This window comes from Ostrea edulis, chromosome 5 (assembly GCF_947568905.1).
Source record: "Ostrea edulis chromosome 5, xbOstEdul1.1, whole genome shotgun sequence".
Taxonomy (NCBI): Eukaryota; Metazoa; Mollusca; class Bivalvia; order Ostreida; family Ostreidae; genus Ostrea; species Ostrea edulis.
This window is the reverse complement of record NC_079168.1, coordinates 3,507,601-3,513,937: the sequence shown is the minus strand read 5'-3', so window position 1 is coordinate 3,513,937 and position 6,337 is coordinate 3,507,601.

Here is a 6,337-nt window from a genome sequence, read left to right as displayed (position 1 = left end):
TTTGCATCGTTTTGCTTATATATAATGGTATACGTCCTCTCGAGAATTGTTCAATTGTATTGAGAGGTCGACAGCAGTAATTGAGAATTGCCAAAATTTAGCGTGTTGGAGAGGGGGGTCACTATTCTGGTACACATCGAGCTTTTATAATTCATCTCGCAAATCCGTTATTGAGATGTAGATATTACGACAATAAGATAACGTAAATACAAACGAAACGTTTGTGAATGAACTGCTTGTAGCCATCTGTTTACAAAATAAATGATTTTTTAAAAATTTGTAATTGCTGAGTTCCATGTACAGTGTACGTGCGTTCTTCAACAAATTACACTTTTATCTCTAAAATTAAACAGAGATAGAAATGGGAAGATAGAGAGCGAGAAAAAAAAACCGCAGATAAATTCAACATATATAACGATACCCATTTCCACTCCAGACTGGGTGTTGAACTAACCAACCCTTCTAATATCGTATGTAACAAGCGGGCTAGAGACCTTTTGACCATAGAAACCTAGAGAAATCCTACTTTTGATGACAATATATGGAACTCTTGTCACGATGCAACACAGTCATTGAGAAAGGAAATGAGTACAGAGGACCATACGATACATACTGTGTTTGAAATAGTTTAAAAAGCGCGGAGATTGCAGTTTTGAAAATGCAGTCAGGTAACAAAAGTACACACTACTACTGTTCGACGGGATTTCTTGAATACACGAATGTACAGGAAATTTCATATTATACAGGAAAATTCAGCGAAAATAACAGTTTTATCGTTCCATGCCTTAAAAAACTGTCTTTCTACAGTCTCCAATATCTCAATCTGTAAGACATTGGAGCTACTTTTGTCGCTGTTTTCTCTCAGGTCGTATATGTGCAGTTTGTCTGTTCTTCGTTTTTGTCGCTCCTTAAGATATACAAACGTCCCCTATTATATGTATCTATGTACTTCCTGGAAAGAACAGTTAGTATATAGATATACGTAACAACAAATATTGAACTATTTACATTAACTCAATCGTCTCACTCCCCCTTAATTGTGTGAAGGTCCCTTTAGCTCAGTTGTATAGGATTGACTTAGGTCAAGCCTGAGGGTTACATTATAGTCGCAATAACATATACTCAATCCATAAGTATTTAATGAATCTTCTTTGGAGCACCAAATTAACATAAACTCAAATGATTGATACCTTCATGCGCTAGTAATGCGTTATATAGTTGAATATTGGCACTCGTTGGCTGTCAAAATGCACTCGCAAGCTCGTGCATTTTCACAGCCAACTCGTGCCAATATTCACCGATATAAGTTCAATAACCCTATAATATTGTAGTATTACTATGCTAGAAGTTTTAATGAGTGTAGTATTCTTTTCTACAGAGACAAAAAACTTGGATGTAAACTAACAATTCATGCTATTTTTCTAAGTCCAAGGGCCATAACTTAATGAAAAATCAACGAACCGAGACGAAATTCAAACTTGATCTGTAACTTATTGTGGCAAAGCAATGTACGAAGTATCAAATGAATATCTGCAAGCACACCCCCCCCCCAAAAAAAAAAGTCCGGAAAACTGATAATTCATGATATTTTTCTAAGTCAAATTGGGCCATAACTTAATGAAAAATCAACGGACCGAGACGAAATTCGTACTTGATCTGTACCTTGTTATGGCAAGGCAATGAACCAAACATAAAATAAATATCTGCAAGAATAGAGGGAAAAAAAGTGCGGAAAACTGGACTGACGTACAGACGGACGGAACGCAAAACCTAGTCCCCTTCGACTTCGTCGGTAGGAGACTAATAAAAACGTGTAAATTACAATGAAACCAAGTACATTTACATGCATCTACGATTAGTACGTGCGTATGTATCAACTATGTAATAACTGTGGATCGATTGAAAAAGACTGGGCTATGATTTTCTTTTTTATGATTACTTCCCTTAATTAATAGAGGGCGAAGCCCTCTCACGGCCCGGAGGGCCGTGAGAGCGGAGCTCTCCCTATAGGTAACACGTATATACATGTTTAAAAGGAAAATATAGAAAAATAATGAAAAATTAAACCATACCTATGGAACTTGAAAAGTTTGGTACCAATGGCGTCGATTCGAATATTAGCGCGTGGACATGTATTCCTCCATTTTGAATCTCGTCTACCCTAGTTCACGTCGTTCTGAGATGTTACACATAAAATCCGTAAAAGCATGTAAATCTTATTTTCTTAATCATATATAATCACTCCACGATTAACGCCATGTTTTTTGTTGTGGTTCAAACGCTTTGTTTGTAAATTTGTTAAATAACGACGCTGAATATGACGTCACAATGTACTGTTTACATCAATTGCGTTATATTTCCCGCGTTCAATATAGAGGTGGATCAAATGTCCAAAAATTAGGATGCTTTGATACAGCCTCGTCCGCGTGCTAACTTCGGGTTGTTTTTGTCCTGTTTTGGATATAGATACTAATGTCAAAACTTTTTTGCTTCGCCCTCAAACACGGTCACGCCGTAAAACATATTAACACCAAAACTTCATCAAGGAGTCCAGGGTTGGCAAAAAAGTGGTCAATGTGAGTATTGACCGGGCTGGTGGTCAATACTGGTTAAAACTGGTCAATACTGGTTGATTGAAAATTGTTTGGTCATTATAGTCTGTGTTGTTGGTTAATTTAATTGTTTCAGTGGCCATTATGGTAAATACTGTAATTCATAACATGCAATATCAGTTTATACCGAGCGAAGCTCGTACCGAGCGAAGCTCGGACGGGCCGAAGGCCCGTCCGCGAAGCAAGGCTCTAAAGGTAACACGTATGTAAAAGAAAAAAGTCAAAATCAGCAAAAGAAAGAGATAATCTCTATATACGTTCACTGAAAATTTCGTGATCCATATGGGCGCCGCCATTTATTTTTTCATTACCTGCTTCAACAGTTATTCGTGTTTTATTTTGAATGCCAATAATAGAAGACTCTGACGTGCAATTCGTAATTTAAACAGTCAGTTTGTTCAATGTGAATAGTACAATTATCATTGTAACAGGTTTTAGCAAATAAATACATATAAAACCGTACTACGACTAAATAGATGAACGAGTTCATGAGTTTCTTTAAATAAGAATATACGATAAAATTACGGTTACTTTTTTACCATTTTGAATTTATTGGTTTGTTTAGTTTTAACGGCCTTTTTCATTGCATACGGAATGTATTATTGTTGTTTATAATTGTTTGCTTTGAAAAAAAGAAAAAAGTCGAGGCTAAATGTGATGTCACAATGCACAGTTTATGTCGCCTTGCGTTTTATTTCCCGCGTTCAATGAATAGGCGGATCATGTAAAACTGCTGTCCCCATATAAACTCCTTTAATGAGATGTTACTGGGTGTTTAGCGCAAGGAAATTTCATTCAAATATGTATTTTTAAATGAATCATAATCACGGAATTATGATTACCACTCGGGAAACGGAGTTACGTACATGCTTCGCTCGGTCCAACGGTCACACCGTATACATATTAATATACTTGCAAGGCATAATATTAAATAAATAATGTAAATAACTCTCTTAAATTGGGGAAGATGTAAAAGTTTATTGTAAAAATTAAAAATGGGTCAAAGACTCAATTGGCCGGGTTGCAATATTTAGAGTAAATAATTTGGGTAGGGATTTATTTGGTGGTAGTTATCTGGAGGACTGTTATGATTTGTTATGGCCTTAGTGTTGAAAGAGGCAGAATTGTAAAGTAAACAAGAGGTACTGTGAGCAATGCTCACTAATACCCCCCGCTTACCCCAATCTCCCAAAGGGTGTTGGTAATAGGTATAAACTACCTCTTTTCTGAGTGTAAAAAACAAATGGCATGACAAACCTACTTCGATGTCCAGTGCGCGTGACCTTTGACCTCAAAATCGATAGGGAACATCTTCACCCCATGAGTAGTCCATATGTATGATATGGTGACTGTAGGTGGAAAGGATAACGCTTTAGAGCCCAGAAACCATATTGCTACTTCAATGTCCAGTGCACTTTACCTTTGACCTTTTGACCCCAAAATCGATAGGGAACATCTTCATCCCATGGGTAGTCCATATGTATGATATGGTGACTGTAGGTGGAAAGGATAACGCTTTAGAGCCCGGAAACCATATTGCTACTTCAATGTCCAGTGCGCTTGACCTTTGACCTTTTGACCCCAAAATCGATAGGGAACATCTTCATTCCATGGGTAGTCCATATGTATGATATGGTGACTGTAGGTGGAAAGGATAACGCTTTAGAGCCCGGAAACCAAATTGCTACTTCGATGTCCAGTGCACTTGACCTTTGGACCCCAAAATCGATAGGGAACATCTTCATCCCTTGGGTAGTCCATATGTATGATATGGTGACTGTAGGTGGAAAGGATAACGCTTTAGAGCCCGGAAACCAAATTGCTACTTCGATGTCCAGTGCGCTTGACCTTTGGACCCCAAAATCGATAGGGAACATCTTCATCCCATGGGTAGTCCATATATATGATATGGTGATGGTAGGTGGAAAGGATAATGCTTTAGAGCCTGGAAACCATTGTGTCTACAGACGGACGGAAGGACAGACGGACAACCTGATTCCAGTTTACCCCCCCCCCCCCCCCCCACAACTTGTTGCGGGGGGTATAATTATCAAAATGATTAAAACATAGAATAAATTTAACCACAAAAGATAATCTCACTTACCTTTTTCAAGTTGAACTCTATTTTTAGTAACAACTTTTTGCTGTAGCGCCCATATTCGACAAAGGTCGGACTTCAAAAAACCTAGTGCATAACTTCAATATATATACTTACTTTCTGCAAAGTTTCAAGGTTGTACATAAAAAACTGTAGGAGGAGTTGAATTCACAAAATTTCCCCGCCCGCCACCATACTATAGACTTCGTGCAACCCGGACAAAAACTGTTTCGTAGCCGTATTACTTTGGCACTGACAACAGTATTGCAGTCTTTACATCTTGCTGTGGTCTTGTTGTTGTCCTCAACAATATCATAGAAATTCCAAATAGGATCTCTAGGCTTCATGATTGTGTCTCTTAGCAGGTCAAGAAGTGAATGTGAGAGGAAAATTGTGGTATTTCCTAAACTATGTTTTGTTGAAGCCATGTATAGTATGGGGAGTATTTTCTATTTCTGTTCAAATTCTTTAGTTTATCAAGAACTACCTATTGTTTCAAATCTTCATTTAACTGTTGAATAAACATTTGAGGGGGTGTGTTGGTGATGTTTTCATAACAATAACATGTACACTGGTCCCAGAGTATGCTAATTAACATCTGTAACTCTGTTTCCTGTGCTCAGGTACATCTTCTGCTCTGTACATTGCAACACATTGTTTATCTACAGTACCCAATTCATATTAAATCACTGTGTTTATTTAATGTCCAGCTACCTGTTATTCTTAATCTGTCCAGGTACATGTATAAGCAGATCCTACTGTCTAGTTATGCTATATGTGACCCTCTTTTATAGTTCTGAAGATATGATCACAGTTTCAGCAAACCAAATATATTAAACATATGAAATTACATCTAATTATCTAATGAAAATTATTGATAACCAATTGATCCATATATTATAATGAAAAGATTTAATTTATCTTTGCGAAAAATGTACAAAAATAGGAAAATGGACAGTTTAAATCTCAATTGACCAGTATTGACCACTTAGGGAGTATTGACCGGGACGGTTAAAACCGGGGGCGGTTTTAACCGCCCAACCCTGTCAAGGACGCCCATTTCATGTGCACTGTGTACGAGTACAATGTATATAGGTAGCCAACATGTTTCATAATGTATGTCCCAAAATTTCCTTAATACCATACCATCAAAACAACTACACATTCAAATTCGCCGAATTTAGAAGACAAAACTTCTTTTTGTTTTGAAATTGTTTTCCTCAAAGAATTTTTCACTCATATCGAGACGTCTCCAGCTGTAGGTGAAGTGCCACAAATTTAGACCTATGTATAGCACTCAGGGCCGTTAATGTAGCGTTGAGGGTTCTTGATCGTGCCGATGCCTTCAGCAACAAGGGACCTCGGTATTTAAGGTCATATCCGAAAGACCCGTGACTCTTACAACTGAATGCCGAGTGTTTGGCGAAGGCGCAATCACTACATATTTTGATGTAGCCAAAGCACGAGCAGGATTCGAACCCTCGACCTATCAGTACCGAAGCGAACGCTTTAACCGCTGAGCCATGGCGACCAGACAAAATATTACGTGTCATTAAAAATGTGTTTTCAAAACTGGAAGTTCGGTGTTTTATAGTTCACTTAAGTTTGTCTTTGTTTCCATCTGTTG